General features: G+C 37.9%; 1 long non-coding RNA gene across 1 annotated transcript in view; it reads right to left on the bottom strand.

The window, feature by feature from the left end:
* Positions 1–3,176: 3,176 nt before the first annotated feature.
* LOC144218010 (uncharacterized) overlaps positions 3,177–6,398 on the bottom strand; it is a 26,388-nt gene continuing 23,166 nt past the window's right edge. The window contains exon 6 of the long non-coding RNA XR_013331022.1: positions 3,177–6,011. This is a non-coding gene — a long non-coding RNA (uncharacterized LOC144218010). The remainder of the gene's footprint in view (positions 6,012–6,398) is intronic.

The raw sequence follows: 6,398 nt of genomic DNA, 5'->3' as shown, positions 1-6,398 counted from the left end.
AGGAAAACTTCCAAACTCTTTCTATGAAGCCAGCATTACCTTGATTCCAAAGCCAGTCAAAAACCCCACTAAAAAGGAGAAATATAGACAATTTCCCTGATGGCCATGGATGCAAAAATCCTCAACAAGTTGTTAGCCAACCATACCCAATAATATATTTAAAAAATTATTCACCACAACCAAGTGGGATTTATACCTAGGATGCAGGGCTGGTTCAATATCCACAAAATAATCAGTGTGATTCATCACATCAATAAAAGAAAGGACAAGAACCATGTGATCCTCTCAATAGATGAAGAAAAAAAACATTTGACAAAATACAGCATCGTTTCTTGATAAAAACCCACAAGAAACTGGAGAGAAGGATTATACCTCGAGATCATAAAAGCCAAATATGAAAGACCCAATGCTAATATCATCCTCAATGGGGAAAAACTGAGAGCTTTCCCCTTTTCAGGACACAAGACAGGGATGTCCACTCTTGCAACTGTTATTCAACATAGTATTGGAAGTCTTAGCCTCAGCAATCAGAAAACAGACAACAGAAAGAAATAAAAGGCATCCAAATCAGCCAGGAGGAGGTAAAACTTTCACTCTTTGCAGACAACATGCTACTCTATGTGGAAACCCAAAAGATTCCACCAAAAATACTGCTAAAACTGACCCATGAATTCAGCAAAGTTGCAGGAAATAAAATCAATGCACAGAAATCGATTGCATTCCTATACACCAACAATGAAGCAACAGAAAGAGAAATCAAGGACTCAATCCCATTTACAACTGCACCAAAAACCATAAAATACCTAGGAATAAATCTAACCAAAGAGGTGAAAAATCTATACACTGAAAACTATAGATAGCTTATGAAAGAAATTGAAGAAAACACCAAAAAAAAAAATGGAAAAAATATTCCGTGCTCCTGGTTAGGAAGAACAAATATTGTTAAAATGTCAGTACTACCCAAAGCAATCTACATATTCAATGCAATACCTATCAAAATAACACCAGCATTCTTCACAGAGCTAGAACAAACAATCCTAAAATTTGTAGGAAACCAGAAAAGACCTCAGATAGCCAAAGCAATCTTGAAAAAAGAAAACCAAAGCAGGAGGCATCACAATCCTGGACTTCAAGCTGTAGTACAAAGCTGTAATCAGCAAGACAATATGGTACTGGCACAAAAACACTCAGATCAATGGAACAGAACAGAAAACCCAGAGTTGGACCCACAAACGTATGGCCAACTCATCTTTGACAAAGCAGGAAAGAATATCCAGTGGAATCAAGACAGTCTCTTCAGCAAGTGGAGCTGGGAAAACTGGACAGCAACATGCAGAAAAATGAACCAGGACCACTTTCTTATACCATACACAAAAATAAACTCAAAATGGATGAAAGACCTAAATGTAAGACATGAAGCCATAAAAATCCTAGAGGAGAAAGTAGGCAAAAACCTCTTTGACCTTGGCTGCAGCAACTTCTTACTCAACACATCTCCAGAGGCAAGGGAAACAAAAGCAAAAATGAACTATTGGGACCTCATCAAAATAAAAAGCGTCTGCACAGTGAAGGCAACTGATGGAATGGGAGAAGATATTTGCAAGGGACATATCAGATAAAGGGTTAGTATCCAAAATCTATAAAGAACTCATCAAACTCAACACCCAAAAACAAATAATCCAATGAAACAATGGGCAAAATACATGAACAGACACTTCTCCAAAGAAACATCCAGGTGGTTGACAGTCATATTAGACGATGCTCAACATCCCTCATCATCAGGGAAATACAAATCAAAACCAAAATGAGATACCACCTCACACCCATCAGAATGGCTAACATTAACAACTCAGGCAACAACAGATGTTGGCAAGGATGCAGAGAAAGAGGATCTCTTTTACACTGCTGGTGGGAATGCAAACTGGTGCAGCCACTCTGGAAAACAGTATGGAAGTTCCACAAAAAATTAAAAATTGATCTACCCTACAACCCAGCAATTGCACTACTAGGTATTTATCCAAGGGATACAGGAATGCTGTTTTGAAAGGGCACACGCATCCCAATGTTTATAGCCGCACTATCAACAATAGCCAAAGTATGGAAAGAGCCCAAATGTCCATCGATTGATGAATGGATAAAGAAGACATGGTACACACACACACACACAATGGAGTATTCCTCGGCAATTAAAAAGAATGAAATGTTGATATTTCCAACTACGTGGATGGAACTAGAGGGTATTATGCTAAGCAAAATTAGAGAAAGACAAGTATCATATGACTTTACTCATATGAGGACCTTAAGACACAGAAGAGATGAACATAAGGGAAAGAAAGCAAAAATAAAAACAGGGAGAACAAAACATAAGAGACTCTTGGGACACCTGGATGACTCAGTTGGTTAAATGTCCAACTTTGGCTCAGGTCATGATCTCACAGTTCGTGGGTTCAAGCCCCACATTAGGCTCTGTGCTGACAGCTATCTCAGAGCCTAGAGCCTGCTTCAGATTCTGTATCTCCCTCTCTCTGACCCTCCCATGCTCACACTGTCTCTCTCTCTCTCAGAAATAAATAAAACATTAAAAAAAAAGTAAGAGACTCTTAAATGTGTAGAACAAACGGGGTTACTGGAGGGGTTTTGGGAGGGGAGATGGGCTAAATGGGTAAGAAGCATTAAGGAATCTACACCTGAAATCATTGTTGCACTATATGCTAACTAACTTGGATGTAAATTTAAAAAAATGGGTCAAAGACCTAAGAAACACCTCACCAAAGATATATATACGACATATGGGCATATGAACGAAGTTCCTCATCATGTCACCAGGGAACTGCAAATTAAAACAACAAAGACATACCACTATATAACTATTAGAATGGCCAAACTCCAGAACAGTGAGTAACAACACCAAATGCTGGTGAGAAATGTGGAGCAGCAAGAACTCTCTCATTCACTGCTAGTGGAAATGCAAAATGGTATATAGCCTCTTTGAAAAACAGGCTAGCGGTTTCTTACAAAACCATACATGTTTTTACCATACAATCTAGCAATCACATTCCTTAGTATTTACCTAAAGATGAAAACTTATGTTCACATAAAAACTTGCATACAGATAATTCATAGGAGATTTATTCATAACTGTCAAAACTTTGGAAGTAACCAAAATATCCTTTGGTAAGTGAATGGATAAATAAACTTGGTACATCTAGATAACATAGTATTATTCATTGATAAAAATAAATAGGCTATCAAGCCATGAAAAGACATGGTGTAACTTTAAATGTTTACCTCTAAGCAAAAGAAGCCAATCTGAAAAGGCTACATGCTGTCTGACTCCAACTATATGATATTCTGGAAAAGGCAAAAACTATGGAGACAATAAAAAAGATGAGTAATAGCTAGGGGTTGCAGGTACAGGATTTTTAGGGCAGTGGAAATACTCTGCATGATACTATAAAGATGGATATATAAAATTATACATTTTTCCAAAACCACAGAATTCATTTCAAAAGTCAACTCTAAAAGTAAACTAGGAGGTTTGGGTGACTACAATGTGTCAATGTGGATTCATCAATTGCAACCAAAGTATCACAGTGGTGAGGAATGCTGAAAATGTGGGAGGCTATTTAAGTGTGGAGGTAGGGGGTATGTAAGAAATCTGTGTACCTTTCTCTCAAATTTGCTGTGAACCTACAACTGCTCTAAAAAATTAAAGTCTTTTAAAAAAGCCATAGGATAGATGAAAATATTAGCAAATCATATATCTGATAAGGGTCTAATATCTAGAATATACAAAGAGCTCTTATAATTCAACAACAAAATGACAATCCAATTAACAAATGGGCAAAGGACTTAAACATTTTCCAATGAAGATTTACATATTGTCAACAAATACATGGAAAAGTGTTTGACAGCATTATTAGAGAAATGCAAAACAAAACCACAAGGAGATACCAATTCATACTCACTAGGTTGGCCGTAATTTAAAAAATATAGAAACAGGGGGCCTGGGCAGCTCAGTCAGTTAAGTGTCTGACTTAGGCTCAGGCCATGATATCACAGTTTGTGAGTTCAAGCCCCATGTTGGGCTCTGTGCTGACAGCTCAGGGCCTGGAGCCTGCCTCGGATTCTGTGTCTCCCTCTCTCTCTGACCCTCCCCCGCTCACACTCTGTCTCTCTCTCCCCTGCTCACACTCTGTCTCTTTCTCTCTCTCAAAAATAATAAACATTAAAAAATTTAAATACAGAAACAAGTGTTGGCAAAGATGTAGAGAAAATGGAAACTTTGCATAATGTTTGTAGGACTGTAAAATGGTGCAGCCACTGTGGAAAGTTTGACTTTCTTAAAAAATTAAACACAGAATTACCATATGACCCAGCAATTCCACTCCTAGGTATATGCCTAAAAGCACTGAAAACAGAAGTTGTAAAATGATCTAAAATAACTAACAATGCACACCTCTGTGATTACAGTGAATACAATTGTTTACTTTAAATGTGTGAATTATATAGGAAAAATAACATTCACACATAAATATGGAATGAAGTACTGATATATGCTATAACATGAATGAATCTTGAAATCATTATGTTTTCAGTTAAAGCCAGTCACAAAAGATCACGTTATATGATTTAATTTATATAAAATGTCCTTAATAATCAAATATACAGGGGTGCCTGGGTGGCTTAGTCGGTTAAGCGTCCGACTTTCGCTTAGGTCATGATCTCGCGGTTCGTGGGTTCGAGCCCCGTGTCGGGCTCTGTGCTGACTGCCAGCTCAGAACCTGGAGCCTGTTTCAGTCTGTGACTCCCTCTCTCTCTGACCCTCCCCTGCTCACGCTCTCTCCCTCTCTCCTAGAAATGAATAAAACATTTAAAACAAACAAACAAAAAAATCAAATATACAAAAACAAAATATATATTATTGGTTACCCAGGACATGATGGAATGAGGATTTGGGGTGGTGATAGCTAAAAATTACAGGGTTTGTTTGTGATGTGATGAAAATATTTTAAAATTGATTGTGGGGATAGTTCCACAATTCTGTGAATATATCAAAAACAATTGAACTGTATACTTTAAATGTGAATGTTATCACAATAAACATTACTAGGAGGCAAGAGGATTAGAACTTGGGTTGAGGTAACAAGTTAAAGGCATCAACGATGGGGGCACCCAGGTGGCTCATCTGGTTAAGTGTCCAATTTCAGATTGGGTCACGATCTCACAGTTCATGAGTTCAAGCCTCGCATTGGGCTCTGCGCTGACAGTGTGGAGCCTGCTTAGGCTTCTTGTTCTCTCCCCTCTCTGCCCCTCTCCCATTTGCGCAGACTTTCTCTCCCAAAATAAACTTAAAAAAATAAATAAAGGCATCAACTATGGAAGCTCATTCACACATGAAACCCATGTGCCCCAGGACTTACCTTCTCTAGTCAACTAAAGGATAGAGGTAGATTCCCTGCTCACACAGTTCAGATCCAGGACTATGTGATATACATGGACAGCACAGGATTTTACCGCTGAATATGCAGGATCTGTGTCTTCCATAGTTTAGTGCGCACTTGGATGAAGATTGGCAAAGTGATTTCTTTACAGATTGAGCCCACCTTTGCCACTCCAGCTTGGTTACTTTCCAGATTTCCTCACAGAAACTCTGGTAGCTTTGTATTTCTACTGGCCATTGATAATTTGCTAAGGATAATGACAGTGCTCTATGTCCATGCTTCCAGGAAGATTGAGATTCTTTCCCAGAAAAGACACCACATCTGGGTGAACATGCAGTATGCCCCCAGTCCTGATATAACATTTAACAAACTATGAACCAGCCTTCTTCAGGGCTAAGGACCAGCCCTAGAATTACCCTGTCAGTGATGTGCAACAGTTTCTGCTACAAGAGGCATAAAGAAATGAAATGAGGAACAGCAGCACTATCAAATGGGACATATCTATAGCAAAGCAAGAGAGAAAATGACTACCTAGATTTTCCCAATTCGCTTTTCTGGTTGTGTATCCTGAAATGAAGAAAAAAAAAATCTTCTGTACTTTATTCTGTAGGAAATGAGGATGACTCATCTTTCATGAATTTTCATTTTAACTTAACATGACTCACATCATTTTCCTCTCTAATTTATTTTAAGGCAGGCAATACACATATTTAGACAGTATTAAATTTCCAAAGTCCCATACTTCTATTTCTACCACTTTATCTTTCTGTATTAGTTCCAGATCTTGGCTTCCTACCTAATCCCCGCTCCCACCCAATTACATACAAATAACTTCCTATACTTGTATCACTCAAATTTTGAGTAAAATCATTCAATGTAAGAGAAGTACTTTGTATAGTTAGATGATGAAGGCAAAAAATAGAGTTGTTCTTTTTTTTTTTTTTTTTTAACAGT

This window comes from Crocuta crocuta, unplaced genomic scaffold, assembly GCF_008692635.1.
Source record: "Crocuta crocuta isolate KB4526 unplaced genomic scaffold, BGI_CrCroc_1.0 scaffold365, whole genome shotgun sequence".
NCBI lineage: Eukaryota > Metazoa > Chordata > Mammalia > Carnivora > Hyaenidae > Crocuta > Crocuta crocuta.
Note: the sequence above shows the minus strand (reverse complement) of the source record. Positions and strands in the feature narration are given on the sequence as shown.